Source organism: Orcinus orca, chromosome 9, assembly GCF_937001465.1.
Source record: "Orcinus orca chromosome 9, mOrcOrc1.1, whole genome shotgun sequence".
NCBI lineage: Eukaryota > Metazoa > Chordata > Mammalia > Artiodactyla > Delphinidae > Orcinus > Orcinus orca.
This window is the reverse complement of record NC_064567.1, coordinates 58630959-58651154: the sequence shown is the minus strand read 5'-3', so window position 1 is coordinate 58651154 and position 20196 is coordinate 58630959. Positions and strand designations below refer to the sequence as shown.

Sequence of the window (20196 nt, the reverse complement as noted above, 5' to 3'; positions counted from 1 at the left end):
TTTCTTCTTTACATATATTCTATATTATTTACATTTTTATTGAGCATTTTTTTAGTAATCAGGAAAAACATCAAAGTCTTTTTCATATTCATTTAAAAAATGAGTTATAAAACAATACTATATGTAGCAAAATCCCACTTTACATAAAAATATAAAATGTGTATAACTGTGTGTTTCTACATTTATAAATGTTTTTTGTAGGTTTTTTTTTTGGGGGGGTGGGAGAAGATTGGCATCTATGTAGATTTACTTGTATATAAAAAGAAAAAAATAGAAGAGCAGAGACCAAAATGTTAATAGCAGTTATACCTGAGTGGTTGAATTTTGGGTGATTTTTAAAAATCATCTTCAGTATCGTATTTTAAACTTTTTATTGAAGCATAACATGCATAAAGAAACAGTGTAAAACATAAATGTATAGGTCAACTAATTATCACATATAACTACCACCCTAATCATCAACCAGGTAAAGTAATAAAACCTGCTAGCACCCCAAAAACCCCTCATGCCCCCTCATTCCATCCCTTATACCTTGACTTGCTGCATTAAAGTTTAATTTTAACTGGCTTTGATAGTGAGATAAATGGAGTCATATAATATGTACAGCCTGGGGTTTAGCCTCTTTCCCAGTGCCTCTTTTTGTCAACTAGTCTTTCGTGGGTTGAAGCCAGCAGAATTGTCACAATTCTTTTCCATAATATTGGCACAAATTACTTTCAAATAACTTTACTTTTTGTCAAGCATTCACATAGATACACATTTCAGTGAATCTAAACAAGTATTCCTGAAACAAGTATTCCTGTCATAATTATCCTCATTTTTTGAGGTGAGAAAATAGAGATGAGGTAAGTTGCCTATAGTCTCACAGCAAATTGTGGGTGGAGATAGAGGCTCCTACCTCTGACTATAAACCCCTTACAACAGCTAGAGAAGAATACAGCCTAATTCTCTAAGGAATACTGTGACACCCAACAAATTCCCCTTTTAATTTAGAAAACATGATTTTCCGACATGGCTAAGGGGGAAAACATCTTGTGAAATCTTCCTTGATCTGTACTGAACAAAGAAGAGAAGAGTTTGGCTAACCTTAGCCTCTGGGTGAGTATGTTCCTAGCCTCCTCCTGCCCAAGGAGTGCAGTATACAGAACATCTCACAATCTCCTACCCTTGCTAACTTCCTGTCCTTCCTTCCTTCCCTCCCTCTCTCCTTTCTTCTTTCTTCCACCAAACGCTTAATGAAAGTCTACTATACACCATCCTTCTTGGTACTTATGATCCAGCAGGAAATAAAACAGACATGGTCCCAGCTTGCTTGAAATTTACAGACTAGCAAACTAGGGTCATTTGTAAACAAAAAAAAAAAATCCCAAGTGTGATAAGTATTAAACACTTGTGCAGTGAACCTGGCCCAAATTAAGAGATAAATATTTGATCAATGAATCAATGCTCGAATGAATGAACAAATGAAGAGATGAATTGACTGACCTTTAAGATGTTATTACTCTGAGATTCTTACTATAGCAGGATAATTATAATTTTTTTCTGATTCCGATTTTCTATTCCTATATTGCTACAAGTGAAAAATGTTGAGGAAGAATTAAACTAAATCTGTCAGTCAAAAAACTTCATAAGAAAATCAATTAACTAGCTCAAAATCATTTCTGTACTTTCAGAAAAAAAGAAAGCAGCTGCCTGATGATATTTTTAATTGAATTCAAAAGCTATTACCTATGAGAACCTTTAATTTATTCTTACTCAGTCAATCGAAAACAATTTAAGCAAAGCAGAATCTGTTTTCTTCTAAGTTGCAACTGAGCTGAGAGCTGTCATGCCAAGTTTCACCCAGTGTGAATTTCAGGAGCTGAATGATAAACACCAGTAAAAGAAACCCTTCCCTACAATGCCAGCAGGACTGCTTTGCTACTAGGCAACAATCTAAGAAAACCAATATTCTGTTGTAAATTACCCATCTAAAAGGCTAGAGAGGAAATTACAGAAAGAAGCAATCTTCATAATAATTCCCCCATTACCCCATCCTGAGTCATCTCTTACCCATGAAAGGGTGAATATAGTAAGTATTTTCAGAGAATCTCATTCTCATTAAAGTGAGGATTAGAGAGATTGCCCTCCTAAAGAAATGGGTTTAGCAACTCTATGCAAAGGCCTTACCCCCATAGAGTATTTACAAATGTAATGGGTGAAAGTGACAGAGGGAAGGCTCTGGAGGCTGAAGTCGTGGGAGCCACAAAACTCAAGTTGATGTCAATACTGTCAGCTACATTGCAGCCTAGTCTCTACTGGTTCATCCATTCATTCAACACATGTGAACAAGACAGAAAAGCTTAGAGTCTAATGTGGAAGTCAGATGAGAAATAGGTACACAAACAAACAAGACTGCCAAACATAATTGTGCCCTGAAGAATACTTCCAAGGTGATGTGATAGCGAGTAACTTGAGAAGACATTTAATAAGGTGGTTAAGAAAGGCCTTTCAGAGCATTCTTCTAAGAGCTTTACATATTACAAATGTTCTCTGTGTTCTTTTTAATAGGGCCTAACCATGCTCCTGTCACATTAGCTGATGTAGACTCCCAAGAACTGGAAGCTTACTGTCTTTTCCAGACAACTCATGATGAGTCCGTGGAAAGGAAGGGAACGGGGGAATGTCTTAACCCAATGGCTGGAATTAGCCAATACAAGAATACAAGGGGAAAACTCACTTCTTCCTTTACGACCATGGGGAAGGCAAAAAATTCCTTAGAATGGCTAAAAAAGCAAGAATATTAAAGAAAATATTGAAAAGTTGGATTATTTTCAAAATTTGAAGCTTTTGTTCTTAGAAAGACACTGTTTAAGAAATTAAAAAGCAGGCCACAAACTGGGAGAAAATATCTAATATATATCAAAAATATTATGAGTTTGTATATCCAATATATATGTGTGTAAACACGTTGTGCATGCATATATAAATGTAACATATAGGACACATGTGTGTATCATATGTCATATAGAACATATAATGAACTCTTAAATATCAATAATAAGAAGACAAACAACCCAGATTTTAAATGGACAAAAGATTTAAACAGGAACTTTGCAAAAGAGGATATGCAAATGGTCAACAGGACTCAAAAAGATATTCAACACCATTAGTCATCAGAGAAGTACAATGAAAGGGACTTCATTTTGAGCCAACAGGACTCAAAAAGATATTCAACACCATTAGTCATCAGAGAAGTACAATGAAAGGGACTTCCCTGGTGGTGCAGTGGTTAAGAATCCGCCTGCCAATGCAGGGGACATGGGTTCAATCCCTGGTACAGGAAGATCCCACATGTCGCAGAGCAACTAAGCCTGTGCACCACAACTACCGAGCCTGTGCTCTAGAGCGCGTGTTCCGCAACAAGAGAAGCCACCGAAATAAGAAGCCTGCCCACTGCTTGCTGCAACTAGAGAAAGCCCGCATGCAGCAACAAAGACCCAATGCAGCCAAAAATAAATAAATAAAATAAAACCACAATGTGATACTCCTTCTCACCCACTGGAATAGCTAAGATGAAAAAGAGCAACCATATCAAGTGTTGGTGACGATGTGGAAAAATGAACTCATACACTGCTGGAGTACACACAAACTTGTATACGATGTTCATAAAAGCTTTATTTCAAATAGCTAATAACTAGGGACAGTCCTACTGCCCATCACAGATGAATGGATAAACGAACTGTGTTGTATCCATACAGTGGAATACTACTCAGCAATAAAATGAACTACTAATACATACAATAACATGGATGACTCTGAAAAACATGCTGAGTAAAATAAGTCAGGCAGAGAAGTACACACTGTATGATACTATTTATATGAGATTCTAGAAAAAAGGAAATTTAATCTATAGCAATAAAGAGCAGATTAGTGGTTGCCTGGGACCAGGGGTCAGAGCAGACTGACTGTAAAACAGCATGAGGGAAATTTTGGGGGTGATGTAAATGTTCTATATCTTAATCGTGGTTGTGGTAAAAACTCTAAGAATGTACCCTTAAAAGGATCACATTTTATTGTATGTGAATAACAATAAAGTTGACTTTGACTCAATAAAGTTGATTTTTAAAATGGGTTCTTTCAAAAAGTGATCTTAGTGTTTGCTCATAGCACTGGTGGAGGCACGTCATGCATTATATCAATTCACAAAGTTTGAGGTTGGAAATCTAGGCAGATATGGAGCCAATATAACAACCACAGCACCAAAATATCCACTGACATGGTTTTACCAAATTTACCGTAGCAGTCTTTTTTTAAATAAATTTATTTATTTATTTATGGCTGCGTTGGGTCTTCATTGCAGTGCGCGGGCTTCTCATTGCGGTGGCTTCTCTTGTTGCGGAGCATGGACTCTAGGTGCATGGGCTTCAGTAGCTGTGGCACACGGCCTCAGTAGTTGTGGCTCATGGGCTCTAGAGCACAGGCTCAGTAGTTGTGGCACACAGGCTTAGATGCTCCGCAGCATGTGGGATCTTCCCCAACCAGGGATCGAACCCATGTCCCCCGCATTGGCAGACAGATTCTTAACCACTGTGCCACCAGGGAATTCCTACCTTACCAGTCTTGAAAGATGCTCTGTGAAGAAGTCTCTGTAGTCCAGTAAATTGCAGAAAGACTGAATATTCTATAGATTCACATTATAACAATACCATAAATACGGTTCTGAAAGTCCTAGAGTAAATAAGTATTTATTTATGCCAGCCCTTCTTATTTTATCAAGGAAGATCTACTGGAACACAGTTTGGGAAATGCTAAATCCATTGATCAATGTCAATCTGGAGGGAAGTTTCTTGGAGATTTTAATCATCAATATGTATTTTAAGTCTCAAACGAGCATTTTAGTATGTAGCATTTTCCACATGTATTTGAGCGTGGTACTCTATTTTCAGCTGCATCTTGCAAAACTGGTATTCTATTTTCTTCCAAAAACAGTTTTCTAGGGTTCTTCCAAAGAGCTTGGTCCTTGCCTCTATCTTCCTCATAAGCAACTTAGTCAAATGGCAAATACAGGATTGTCAAATTTTCAGATGACACAAACTAGTTTTCTTTTTAAAGATAGTCAATACTGGGCTTCCCTGGTGGCACAGTGGTTGAGAGTCCGCCTGCCAATGCAGGGGACGCGGGTTCGTGCCCCCGTCCTGGAGGATCCCACATGCCGCAGAGCGGCTGGGACCGTGACCATGGCCGCTGAGCCTGCGTGTCCGAAGCCTGTGCTCCGCAATGGGAGAGGCCACAACAGTGAGAGGTCCGCGAATCGCAAAAAAAAAAAAAAAAAGATAGTCAATACTACAGAATTTGAATTCACTGAGATCTGGACAGGCAAGATTGATGAAATTTTTAAAAACAACTGTCGAGTTTGAAAAATCAATTAAGTGTATACAGGTTTTATGGGGGACAGAGGGAAGCAAATTTTGGAGTTTTAGTTGGCAATAAACTCAACCAAAAGTATAATGTTGTGGCATCAAATGCTAATTCAACCTTAGTCTACACAATTAAGAGAATGGTGTTAAGAATAAGAGAACCATTGTAGGTGAGTACCACTGTCGATCTACAAGATGGTGAAAGAACAGGAATGTCAAAGAAAGAGTGCCCAAATTCTGGGGAAAAGAAAACAGGCAGAATGGTATTTGCCTCCAAATATGGGGAGAAATTTCATGGAAAGTCACTCAAGCATCTTGATTGCCAGCTTCTAGACCTATTTTTAAAAGCTCTGATTGTACCTAACCAGGACTGTCTTAATCAGAATGGAAATGTGTCCACAAAATCCACAGGACATGGGAGGATCAGGTTCAGAAAAGATGGAGGGAGCTCTGGGATGGGGCAGCCAGAAGCCCCGCCGGGGTTACACCCAGAAGAAATCCCGTCCTCACGCCTGTGCCCCTAGCAGTAATGATGGATGAGCAGGACCTGCCCCTGTGTTCTTGCAGATGCAGCCTCACTCAAGATTCAAAACCCCATTACAGAACATTCAATGAGCCGGACCAAAATCCTGTGCCTAGCCCTGGCTGGATTTGTTTTGAGATATTCCAGAGAACAGAACTAGCAGCAATGAGATGGCTGTCGGTCCCAGACAATGTCAGAATGCCTCTGCTTAGAAGCGGAGTTGATACTAATTGAATACTTGCCAAAGATTTTTTTCTCAATGTGGGAAAGGCAGCAATTACTCAGACTCATTCAGTGAGAATTTTAAAAGTGATAATGGGCAAACAAGAGTGCAATGAACATTAGAGGTCATCTACAACAACTCTTGACCTTTACCAACATGGAAACTCATCTAGAGAGATCAAATGATTTTTTTGAGGGGCTCTCAGTGAGTATCAAAAGAAATGAACACAGGATCCCCGTGACTTCAACCCACCCTTCTTTGTTATAAAATACTGCCTCCTTTTTCAACTGAACCATCTCAGTTAGTGACAGAATTGTAAAATTTACTGAGATCAAAATATTGTTGTGTCGAAATATCCACTCGTTGTTAACAGAATTAATGTGAACACAGGAAAGTGTGATCATGTGGGGAAGGGAGAGGAGGTTAAGGAGGGAGGTGGGGACAAGATGAAAAATTCACTCAAACCTAACTGAATTTATTTTTCTGATGTGACCTCTAATGTACCAACATGTTCTTGGTTTTGATGCTAACCTTTTCCAGTAATTAAAGTTTGTTTAAGGAAGAACAATGCCTTTGACTACAAACAAGACTAGGAAAATGTCACTGTGAAGGCAAGTTACTTTTCATCTGCTCAGTAAACTTTTTGACTGATGAAAAGTCAGTACTTCACCAATTCTTCTTGCAGGTGTTGTTTGTCTGTTGTGTCTCCTATGTCATCTGGAAACAACAGTTTAAACACTACTTTAATGAGAAAAATCACCCATGACTGGTCTGGTTCTACCTTAAATGGATTTGTAGCTGATCAGTGACTGATAAGATGTTTGCTTTAAACATTTTTTGATGGACAAATCCATTATTTGTTGCCAATTTTTCCAAGGTCCACGGAGAAATTAGCTTTAATTATTCCTTTGGTTGCAGGAACATAGCAAATCTTCTGTTCTTAAGAAAGAAGGGTAAGCACTACTAGTCATTGGTTTTCAGCAATTCTTTCATAAATCAAAATATTGAAACTAGTGAATCAAACACTTAGGTTTCTCTGAAGGACAGAGTATATTATATTAATTCTTCCTCCTCAATACAGAAACAGAAGAAAAGAGTTTCCTGAAATATTGTGTCAAAATATCAAGATAAAAAGTGGACACCTCAGTCATTCAGAGGTTTCATGTATACATCTAGTAACACTGTGGCCTCCCACTTCCTTTCAAATTGATGTAGGGTATAGATTCTCTAACTGCTACCATCCTGAAACATAGTGTCCACTAGCAGACAAGGAAGTAGCATAACCAGAAGCAATCACTTAAAAGAAACTCAAAAGAAAAATCAGAAAGAAGAAAAAAGGACATTAACAGGGAAAGAGGCCCCAAAACTGGAACAAACCCCTCATCACTATTCCTATTTTCTCCATACAATTTCTGGGTTTGCTCTCTAATAGCAACTTAACCGTCCTCTATTGTGTTACTCATCATCTCCAGTGGAGACACCCCTTCCTCTCAGAGTATGAATCCTATGATTTGGCTGATTCTAGACATGGTCAGTGACAGCCTGTGACCACCCCATAATACCACGGGTCAGAAGGACTATCATGGCTGTGTCTTACCCGGATTGGTTTTCTTAGAGTGGAGCTCACACTGGCAAGGTTCCATCTAGACTTGCAAGCAACCAATTTCTTTCTCATTCAAATTTATCATTAATTCACCTTGAGATCTTGGTCATGACCTCCCTTTACATTTGTAATGTTTCAAGAGTAAATGTTCATACTGAACTAACTCTGGGAACCATGTGGGAGGAACACTGCACAGCGCTTTTCAAAATAATATCATGGCAGGCTTCCAACTCACAGCCACAATATCCTGTGGAATCAACAAAACTATTTAAAACAACAACTGCTTCGAATCAGAACAATTCTGCGGAGGCTCAAGGCAGCAAAGCTTTTATTCCTAGACTCTAGAATACTGATCTTCTTATATCATGACCCAGATAGATCGGAAACAAAAGTTTCGTCCCCCGACTATTTCTCTTATCACAAGCATGCTGTTTTTCTTTATTCGATTTCATTTTAATGCTGGTTATGACCCACTAAACTGATTTCATGACCCACTGATTGGTCATGACCCACAATCTAAAAAGCACTGCTCTATAACGTGGAGAACTTCTCTCCTTATCTGCAGTCATTTCAAATGGCCATGTTTTTAAGATTCTAAAGCGATGCTGCACATTAGATATACTCTATAAAAATTAAGATGGCTGGGTACCCCAGCTAGAGATTCTGATTCAACTGGTGCCAAGCATCAGTCATTTGTAAAAGCTCTCCGGGTGATTTTAATGTGTGGCCAGGATCAGGACCCATTGCTCTGGTCTAGAGCAGCTAATAAGAAAACCGTAAGTTCCTTTATTGCAGTATACTTTTTAAAAGAATCTCTTCTTATAAAGTTATTTTACATAATATGAATTAGCCAGTCAGTAGGCTGTGTATCAGTTTGCCACATTTGGTACAGGATGGTCTTTAAAGCACTTTACAATCTCTATTTTTCCACTTGAGCAGCAGAATTCCTAAAGGCCAGGAGGCCTGAGCACTTGGCCTCTTGCCTTGGACACAGCATCACAGCAGGAGTGGGTTATTATAGAGCCGCCTCTGGACTGTGTGACCTTTTCCCTACTGAGCTTTATTTCCCTGAACAGAAACTAGATGCCTGAGAATGACGCATGGAAAGTGACTGCAGCTCCACAGCAGTGACCCTTCACCTACTAAACTTCCTTTGTTGATTCCACTGCCAGGCGAGGGCAGCTCAGGCTGTGAGTGTGGGACCGACCTTTCACCCAGTTAGCCTGCCAGCAAGCGGCCCAGCGTCGGCTTAGCTTCTCTAGGATGGGCTAGGTGCTTTCCTCCAAACACGATGCTGATGAAAACTGTGCATGGCAGAGTAACTTTATTTTTAAACAAGAAATGAGTTTATGAATTCATACCCTAGCAAAGGAAAATGATCCCTTTGCTCCAATACACAGTACATTTTGAGGTACCCATCTGTTGAAAGCAGAGGTGGGAGAACCCTACTGTGGAAGGGGTGAAAGAAAGAGCAAAGTGTCCTTTTTGGATTCAGCACTGACTGCTGAAACACAGCGAGGCCCTTCATCAACCGAGAACATAACATAACCAGGTTGCTCAAACTCAGCATTGTCAAATCCTCAAGTTTATTTTCAAAAGGGAAGGACTGAAAGGGGAAAGGAGTATGTGTCTGTGTGATTACTGTTAAAGCTAAACATGGTCTAATTTCCTCTCTGGCAAAGTCTAACCTATACCCTACATATAAGAGGACACCAGAAAAAAATCAGTGTCCTTGAAGAAACAAGCTGTTGAGTTTCCAGCATGTTTGGGGTTTTTTTTCCCCTCAAATTCAGTTTCACACAGGTGTCTGGTTTGGACCAAGAGAGCAAACAGGCATTCTTAGTTCTAAAAGGTCAGAAAGGCTCTTGTGAAAAAAATCTTAAATTGCCAAGCCCCAGAATAGCATGGCAAAGATTTCCGTTTAAACTGAGATTTAGAAAACTCATATTTCCTACTATCTATGTGACTTAGGTGACTTAATGTCCCCTCTGCCTCAGTTTTTCCTCTGCAAGTGAAAGTGCTGGATTAAACGAATGCTTTTTGTATTTGTCTTTGACAGTCTAACTAAAGGACAGTCCTTCCAAATGGAAAGGGAAGGGTAGAGGCATGGAGGCTGAAACGTGGAGGCCGCTTGGATCCCTAGCCCAGGAATAACAAGGGGTTGTATCTCTCAAACCTGATTTATTGCTTCTCTGATCTCTGGAGTGCTGTGTTGGAAAGAATCCTGAAGCCAAACCAGACCAAATAGGAAAGAATGTTATGATCTACAATTGGTGGTGTCAGCTACAGTTGGAGAGGGAGGGACTAAGCACTTGCACAATATGTACTTGCTTAAATTGGCATTTTCAAACAAACAGAAAATTTTAGTGTAACATCTGGGTATGTCTTTTTACTGCTAAGCACATAGCATTGCAATGCTATACTAATGCATCGCGTATACTAATAGGCCAGTACACATGAATTGATTGAATTAATCAGGTAGTACGGAATTATTGTGTAAATGATAAAATTTTCCCATTTTTAAGTGGATATCCAGTGGGGTGTTTATACAGTGTTGACCATCCCCTACACTGGGATAAGCAAAGAAATGACAAAAGGAAGTGACCTCTAAAATTTGTCTTCCAGATGACCTGATGCCTGATTGTGTCCTTTTATTATCTGGAACACCACTAAAAGGTTGTCTAAGGCAGCCAGGCAGTGCTACACAAACCAAGGCTGGACCTTGGCAAAACTTGGAGTTTTCCAAGTAAGAGATTTCTTTCTATTTGGACTCTGGTAGGGGGAGGGGAAAAGAAATATCCTGTTTGGTGATAATCTCAGGAAATGTAGGCAATGATCAGCAATCAGAGAAAAGGAACAAGTCACAGAACCAGAAGCAAAGTTTCAGCTGACAGTAGCTCGATATCAGTCTACAGGTGACAAAGGGCAGGAAGGATAAGGGAGAGAAAGAGCTGAATTCGGGCTTCTCAGGTGTGGGGTCTCCAAGCCTCTTGGTATGCCCAAGGGGTTAGTAGAAGGCAGGAGAGCGATTAACCCAATTCCCTGTCATGATCCTGCCTTCCAGTTTCGTCGAAAGCCTATTTTAACAGATCTCTGCCAAATTCTTCTGCCTGTTCTTTTGCTACATATGTTTTTATTTCAACTTTCGAAATAACATAATTAAGAAGTAACACATGTTTCATTGTTTAACATTTGGAAAAGCACAAAAAAAGCAAACATAAATACTGATAATTTTACCACCCAAAAATAACCATTATGGACCTTCTGGGCTATTTTCTTTATACATATGTTTATGTATATGTTTGTGCATATAATATTCAAAATATTAACCATCTATGTTTTCCACCTACATTTCTTATTATCCCATGACCCCCTCCCTCTTTTGGACAGCTCAACCATGATTCACAGAAGCAGCCCAAAATACTTAATACAAGTTTGGGAGATCCGAGAAATTGAGATATATGTTTTCTTTTTTCCTAAAATCCTATGTGTGGTTTTTATGATCCATCTACTAACTCCTTCTTAAGGTTCATTTGGGCTGTTGTCAAGTTTCCTTCAACTTTTATTTCCTTCAGTACTCCCCAAACCAGAGAATCTCTTCTAGTTTGAGAGGTAATAGTGGGAAACTTGATGTGATTTATTGCATATTCACTATACTCTTGATCCCTTCAAGGCCTGGGCCTTTGAAACTCATTTTCTGCACCAAGACCCTAGGAACACAGCAGGAGTAGAAATGGCTGCATGGAATATTAGGCAGCCAGGCAAGAATCAGCCTTCTAGAGTTTCCTGTAGCCCCAAATGGTACAGTCACAACAGAGGGGCACTGAGGTAGATGGGGTATGAGACTAGGGTCCAGTATGTTTCAGGAACAGCAGGATAAAATGTTGCCCATGTAGCCAAGAGCAGAGACAGGCCAGAGAGAGAGAGAGAGAGAGAAAGAGAGAGAGAGAAACAGACTCAAATAGGTCTTTTAGATGGGAATGAGGGATGATATTGTAGCAGTTTACATGAACCAACAATCTAGAACCACATATAATGAGAAACATCTCACTGGAAGCTAGCATGGTTAGATGACACCAGGCACTAGATCTCCACCTGCCCTGAGACCTCGGCCTATACGAGCTCCTGAGAACATAGATGCAGCCCTGGGGGAAAGAATGGTAAAATCTCCCATTAACCAAACAGACTTATTGATACTATGTATAAAATAGACAACTGATGGGAACACACTGTATAGCACAGGGAACTCTACCTAATGCACTGTGGTAACCTAAATGGGAGCGAAGTCCAAAAGGGAGGGGATATCTGTATGTGTATGGCTGATTCATTTTGTTGTGCAGTTGAGGCTAACATAACATTGTAAAGCAACCATACTCTATTAAAAAAAAACAAACCAACCAATAAAAATTAAACCAACCAAACCAACCAAAAACCAAACCAACCAAAAACCAAACCAACCAATAAAAATTAAAAACAAAACAAAAAACCCAAACAGCTTTGTAACTGACATTAAGCTGACTTACAGAAAATTTCAACACTGGCACATCTGACGTTTGTGGACTGAAATTTGTACCCACTCTATATATTTTAAATGGCTTAACTAGGGTTGGTTCACCTAGTAAGAGAAAGAGGGAGAGAGAGAAGAGTTTTCCCAAGTGCATAATTATGGTGTTGGACTATGGAGTACATACTGGATAAGAGGAGGAGAGATGACGTAAGAGGAAGGAAGGAAGGCAAAACTGGAGTCTCAGTGAGTTTGAGGTAATGTACGTGAGAAGATGGCTGAGTCAAATACTCTAGGACTATGGGAAGTGGTATACAGGGAGTTTTTGATATTTTACATGTGGTAGTATTACTTGTGAGGATAAGTTCTAGGGTGTATTCATGGGAATGGGTAGCTGAGGTGGGATATAGATAGATACTGACAAGGCAAAGAGACTGATGAATTCAGACTGATGAATACTGAATCCTTTCAGTAAAAGGATAAATGGATCATTCACAGTACTGTTGAAATCAACAAGAATGATAACAGGAATCATACTGGCAAGGAAGTAGCCATTTACTTCATAAAAGGCAGTGATAAAAAAGTAGTAGGTGGTATTATCCGATGCCTGGTCTTCAAAAGTCCTGTGATTTTAAAGGAGAGTAGAGGAGTAATGTTTTGAATGCAGACAGGTAACAAACAAGGTGTGGAAAGAGGAGGACACTCATCTCACCTTCAGGTCAATATACTTTGAGTTAAGGAAAAAAGCCACCTACACTTAAGAGGTTGCATAAGACATGATGTCCTCAGGTTGTGGCAAGAATATAAAAATATTTAGAGAAGAAATTGGTGACATAGGAAGTTTGTAGACAAATGCTGAGTTCTAGAAGGCAAAAGGGAAGTATTTGGAAGAAGGGCAAAGAGTGTGACAGACTAGGTCAGACGGGGAGGTACAAAAAAAACAATCTGGAGAAGAAACTAGGCAAAGATGGATGAACTGAGGGGAAGAAATGTCAGGTGGTACCTGAGTTAAATCACGACTTGAGGCATGGCAGAACTGGTGCAGGTAGGCTCTGAGGTCCAACAGTACAACACAGAGTCCAGGGAATCATTTAGCCTAAACCATGTGGAACCAGATGGCCACGGCTCACTCCTGCACTGAGATGTGTTATGACAGGGGGTAGGATATAACCTGGAACACAAGACTTAGGGAAGGCCTGGGGGCTTACTATCTCCTACAGTGCTATGGTGTGGTAGACAGGGGAAAATCTCACAGATAAAATAAAGATGACTTTTCCTCAGTAAAGAGATAGTAAGACAGAAGCAACAGAAGAACAAGAAAGGGATAAAGGTGAGAATGAATCAAGTAATGATGCAGGGCATCTAGGGTGTATAGGGAAGAAATGGAAAACAGAAGATGAATGACATACTGTTAGCAAAAGGGAAGGTGAAAACCTGAAGATCTTCATGAATGCCATGACAGGATTAGAGAGAGCAAGGGAATAAGCCAAATGGAAAAAGAGGAGACAGTGGGTTGGGATCAGGGCCATTCATATTTTCAGAGGCAAGGTAGTCCTGACCAAAAATCAGATATGTGAAGTGGTCACGGGAATAAGTAACAGAAATAGAGTAGGTGTGAAGGTCACTGGGATTAAAGAATTCAAGGAACTATGAGGACAGAGAATTAGATAATTCATCCACATGACTTTTGACGTTGCCTAGGATTACACTGCTTTCCAGAGCCCCAGTTCTACCTTTCAGATCAGTTGCAGTAGACCAATATACTCAGGGCTGGAGCATCACCACCCACTGCACAGCATTTATTTCTATAAATGCTCTCTCCACCTCACCCTCCCAATTTGTTGCACTCAGGCAAAACACAGTCACACAGGACCACTGGAATTGGCAGTAGCATAGTTAGAAATAGCAGTGGTCTAGTTCCCAGCTGCTTCAATCCACTGTTGCTTCATCCCCAAATCCCGTAGGAGAAGAAAAATGTACGGGCTAACAAGTGACAGGGAACAATCTTTCCCAGAGTGGTGTTATTTTATACACTGTTCATTCGGCCAAGAACTATCACTTTAGTGTATAAAGCACAAAGCCATGCATCGTGGAGAACATAATATGGAGTATAAAGGAAGAAGTGAGAGTTTCTCCTTCCACACACCCCCAATACCATGACTGTTTGGTGTTATTCCCTCCCAGACCCTTTACATGCATATAAGAAGCCATATTCAAATATTCAGTTTTTATTATGTTTTCTTTCTTTCTTAAATAAAAATTGGACCATACTATATACATATTACTCTGAGACATGCTTTTTACAATTAGCCAAATATAGAGGACAATTTTCCAATATATAGACAATGTCAGTATAGGTCCTCTGGGACAAAAGTGCAAGAGGTTTTGGGTATTTTTGTCTGTTTGTTTTTGTAGAAACAAAAACATACACTCACCAAATCTGTGACTATATAACATGTACCTGGGACCATATTAATCTGCTCTAGAAAAAGTACCACATCCAGCACAGCAGTTTCCATCAGGGATGCTACTCCATTGGTTTACAGTAGTCCATAACCATTCTCAAAGAACCATCCAGTTTCCACAGATGAATTCAGTGGAGATATGATGGAACCACCACCCTTAAGATACTTATAAGAATGGAAGTAATCTCTCTCAATCCCACCAGGATACCATGTTGTTTCGTATTTGTTTCAGAAGCTTATACTTGGCTTTCCCCCACTTTGACAGTTCTAACCCCATAGGCCAAGGACTTACTGTGGAATTTTCCAGATGCCAACTGCCAAGTATGTAAATCCCAGTTATACACTCAAGGACCAGAGAAATTATTCTATCCCTAGGACTCTCCTAATGGGAAATGTTTGCTCCAGCACCCCCAACTGGGCTGGCTGATGGGTAGCCTGTGAAAGGCTAAGGGGGAGGAAGCAGTACTGGGTAGGGAAAGTTTTTAGATTGTGGTGCATATATGGCACTTGTGAAAGAAAAGGGGACATGGGAAGCAGAACTGAGCAGGGACAGACTCAGACCATGATGCAAGTCTGACAAAACCACGGCCAACCCTGAGAGGTCCTCAGAGCAAAGGATTCCCATTAGCAAAGTCCCACATTGAGGAGAAATGGCCAGCCCTAGGTGCTTATCCGTCACAGGGGCTTACAGGGGAAAAGTGTAGCACTGATTCCTATACTATGTGGATCCCAAAGGTGCTGCAGCTGAATGCTGTCAGCTAACTGCACACCTTGCAACTAATAGCAAGTATTTTAGTTCATGGGTGTTATTTATTTATCCATTCCCCCATGAGTAGACAAGTTGATTTGTTTTCAAATTTTTGTTCTTACAGGTAAACTGCAATGAACAATCTTGTACATTAATCTTTATGCTCTCTGTTAGTAAAACTGTAGGATAAGTTTCTAGAAGTGGAATGGCTGAAACAGAGGTAACTCTCCTTAAAATTTTTATAGATTCTGCCAATTGCCTTCCAAAAAATATTGCCAATTTTACACTTCCACAAATAGCACAGGAGAGCATTCATTTCCCCAGGACTTGCCAACATCAGATGTTATCAGCATTTTTTATTTGCCAGCCTGACGGTAGAACAATGATGTCTCATTATCTTATTACTTTTTTTTTTTTGGTACGCGGGCCTCTCACTGTTGTGGCTTCTCCCGTTGCAGGGCACAGGCTCCGGACGCGCAGGCTCCGGACGCGCAGGCTCAGCGGCCATTGCTCACGGGCCCAGCCGCTCCGCGGCATGTGGGATCTTCCCAGACCGGGGCGTGACCCCGTGTCCCCTGCATTGGCAGGCGGACTCTCAACCACTGCGCCACCAGGGAAGCCCTATCTCATGACTTTTTATTTTTCTACTCATTCATTAGTCTCAGAATGTTTCCACATGTCTGTTTTTTTTCTTTAGTTAATTTTTTATTTCCTTTGCTCACCTTCTCTTATTTTTTTGTAAATGCAAACATTAAACACAACTGAGAAATTTCTGGGGGGAAATGAACTCTAAGCCTGTATTTGGAGCTGAGGCAAAATTCTTGTTTTCCAGTGTAAAGTCAAGATGTGTTAGCTTCAGGATTCACTTGCTTTTTTTCTGATAACATTGGAGCTACAGATGGAAAGAAAAAAAAAAGAGTAATAAGAAGAACACTTTTGCTTCGGTGTTGCTTTAGTTAAGGGAGGGATTTTGACCTTGATAAGTGTAGGGAGGCCAAGAATGAAACCAAGGGCTGCTCCAGAAGGAAATACTGTGCACAGAAAAAAGTGAGACATGGCTGTAGGCTAATAGTAGAGGGGAGCCCTGTGTAAAGAAAGTGGGGAGAGGCTCTTACTCACCTACCTTCACTTCTCTGCAGTGGCTTAATAGCCTTTGAGTTCTCATCTTCCCTTCACCAGTAATTACAGCCGCGCCTGTGGTTTCCCGTTAAAGTGTTCCCAAATTCATCATTTGTGTTCCTCCCTCCTCAGTCAACCTATCCTTTCCTCCTGACCCTTCTGACTTCTTGCTTCTATTGCTGAAATCACCCCCTCCCAGTAGCACAGGCTTAGAACATCAGAGAACGGTGTTTTCATTCTTCCTTCTCAGATTTGACAGAGCCTAGAGATTTTACCAACAAATGGCCCTTTTCATTTCCTTTCTCCATTGCCCCAGTATCTTTCCTCTTTACCTGTGGACTTCTATTTTACCTTTATAACTCAGATGTGTCACCTCTTCTAGGAAAGTCTTTGCTGACTGCTTGCTCTTCCCCCAACTCCAACACACACTTTATATGCATCAGGCTATTTTTTTCTTTAGATTCAGTAAGTCCCCTACATATGAATCTTCAAGTTGCAAACTTTCAAAGATGCAAATGTGCGTTCGCATGTCCAATCACGTCAGGTGTGAGTGAAACTGCAGCTTGCCCTCTGTCTCCTGTTGCTGACAATCCTTCAGCTCTACCATCTCCCACGTCCTTTCCCTCTTTCAGTCAGTAACTCTTCTTGCCTGTTCACTCGATGCCAGCCCCTGTATGCCAGCTGCTGTACTGTACTACTGTACTTTTCAAGGTACTGTACTGTAAGATTGAAACTGTTTTATTTTTTGGGTTTGTTAATGTTATTTGTGTGAAAAGTATTATAAACCTATTACAGTACAGTACTATATAGATGATTGTGTTAGTTGGGTACCTAGGTAACTTTTTTGGACTTACGAACAAATTGGACTTACGAACATGCTCTTAGAACGGTACTCGTTCGTATGTAGGGGACTTACTGTATTTACATGTCTTTCTCTAATCCTTGAAGAAAGGAACTATGCCATTTTCATTTTTATGTCCCCAGCACCTATCATAGTGCCTGGTACATAATAGGTGGTCAGTGAAGTTTAGTTGCATTGAATTGTTTAGCTGCTAACAAATTTGTGCAGGGAGCTCATTGCTTGTTGCCTAAAAGACTTCAACAGTTCCATGTTGCCTACTCCAGGAATAGCAAAGTCCTCATACCAGCATTTAAGGCTTTCATGATATAACCCAATGTTGCATTTCCTCCCCACTTTGGTAAACTAGTCATTATTTCTCTACTATATCCTTAGCTTGTACATCTGTGCTTTTTCTCTGGCTTAGACATCCTTCCACATTGTCTACCAGTAATTTGCCAAAAACTTCCTCATCTTTCTAAGGTTTTCTCAAAAGCCAACCCTCAGAGAAAGCATTCCCTGACCTCCAACATAGCTCTTCCTCCAAACACGCCTGAGCCCTGTTAGCATCACCACCAGCTTGACACATTGATCAAATCTCTTTTATGAACTGTTTTCTAGTGCATTGATTGTAATTTTTTTGCTTTGGGGATTAAACAGAAGTCCCATAAATTAAAAAAAAATTGACCATTGTTTTCTATCACCCACTATTAGTATGCGATACTTGAGAGAGAATGGTTTTGCACCCACCAATGCATCCAGTCCAACTCCTGATACCTAGTATCCTCTAAAAGCACCAGTTATAAGAAACATCAGAGACCAAATACTGATTGAGGCCTTGCTTTCCTCAATCTCTTCACCAACATGCTTTCACCAATATTCCCTTCTCATGCCCCAATGGAAGGCTGCTCCACCTCTTAAAATTGTTACTTTCTCAGAGAGACATTCCTTGCCCACAAATCTAAGGTAGTTACAGCCAATTATATTCTTCATATGAATTTTCTTCATAACCCTCATTGTCCATTTGCTTTTGTAATGCCTGTTTCCCCCACAAGTCTAAAACTTCCATGAGGGAACAGATCATGTCTATTTTGTTCTGTGTTGAAATAGCCATTTCTTAAAAAATCATTTGTCTGTTATATACTTTGAAAGTATTTTCTCCAAGTATGCTGTTCATTTTTTTAACTTTAAATATTCTGTAGTCAAATCTGTTCATCTTTCCATCATGGCTTCTGAAGTTCCTGTTGTGTGTGTGTGTGTGTGTGTATATATATATATATATATACATACATATATATATATATATATTTTTTTTTTCTTTTGCAGTACACGGGCCTCTCACTGCTGTGGCCTCTCCCATTGCGGAGCACAGGCTCCGGATACGCAGGCTCAGCGGCCATGGCTCACGGGCCCAGCCGCTCCACGGCATGTGGGGTCCTCCGGGACCGGGGCACGAACCCGTGTACCCCGCATCAGCAGGCGGACTCTCAACCACTGCGCCACCAGGGAAGCCCCCCGTTATGTATATTTTTAGTTGCTTCCTTGGAATATGCTCCTAGAGGTGGAAAAGTTGAATGGGCTTCTCCTTAGGTCTTGATGCATTTTGTTCCATTGGACATATGCCCAGTCCTTTGGCAAAAGTGTGACTTGCACTCTTGAAGCTCTACCCTTTACTCAAATGAATGTGCAGATTTGTCCATATCCATTGCTCCTAAGTAATTCCCTTTCCTTTACTTTTATAGCAACTGGATCACCTCCAAGTTCTGAGGTCAGCCTGAGAATAGAAATGAAACTCTCTTTCCAGGTCACATTCTAATCACGGTAATACACAGCACCTTAGCCAACTGGGTACACAACCTGATCTGTCTATCCCAGCCCAGTTACCGTAACTGTTGCCAGTTCCTGTCATAGACATATGACAGAGAAGAATGTAACGTACTGTGAGAATAACCTGGTAAATATTGTTGGATGGGATGACATGCATACAAGTTTGGTGACCTCGGTTCACATTTAGCCCTTAGCCATCTCTATGAACGTCATATGGCTTCACCTGATCTTTAATCACCCCACCACACATACGGGAGCACTGCGGGGGGGAAGTCAGGTCAAGTGATCAATGGGGCTTTCCTAAATTAAACCTGCTTATAATGCATCATTTCCATTGCCTTTCCTCTGCAGATTAAAGAGTAGAATTCTTTGTAATATATATTTTTGCCTATTCCAGATCCCACACGCAGGGTAAGAAAAGCAAATGAATGCTTTTCTTTTACTTCTGTTCTTAGGATATATTAAAGAAAAAGGAAGGGATTTTTTACCTTAAATTGCTTCATCAGAGAGTTTTATTTAGTCTTTTGACTTCTTGAACATTTTTGTTGTGGTTTCATGGAGCTATGCACATATGTAAAAAAGGATTCAGAATACAAAGATATAAATCATAGTGGTATCAAAACCTATCTCCAAGTGGAGATGCAATTTGGAACTTTCCCCATGTTTCCACAACTAAGCTTGAGTAGCAACAAAGCAGAGTAGGAATCAGAAAGATGCATCAGACATGGTCCCAAACCTGATCTCTTTCAGGGGAGAGGTTCAGAAAGGGACAAAACAAGAACATAAATAGCTACAATATAATGTCATAAGTGACAAAATCCATATTGTAAGAAGGCACAGGGAGAGGCAATCAGGAAAGATATCTTGCAGCACATAGTTTGTGGTGGACATTTACTGGTATAAAATAATGTCTTAAGCAAAGATTTGGATAAAGCACGTTTCATACA

The 20196-nt window shown here is 40.2% G+C and overlaps 1 protein-coding gene across 2 annotated transcripts in view; it reads right to left on the bottom strand.

Moving 5' to 3' along the window:
* Positions 1-20196, bottom strand: part of DYNC1I1 (dynein cytoplasmic 1 intermediate chain 1) — a 497106-nt gene that overhangs the window by 466135 nt on the left and 10775 nt on the right. The window lies entirely within an intron of this gene.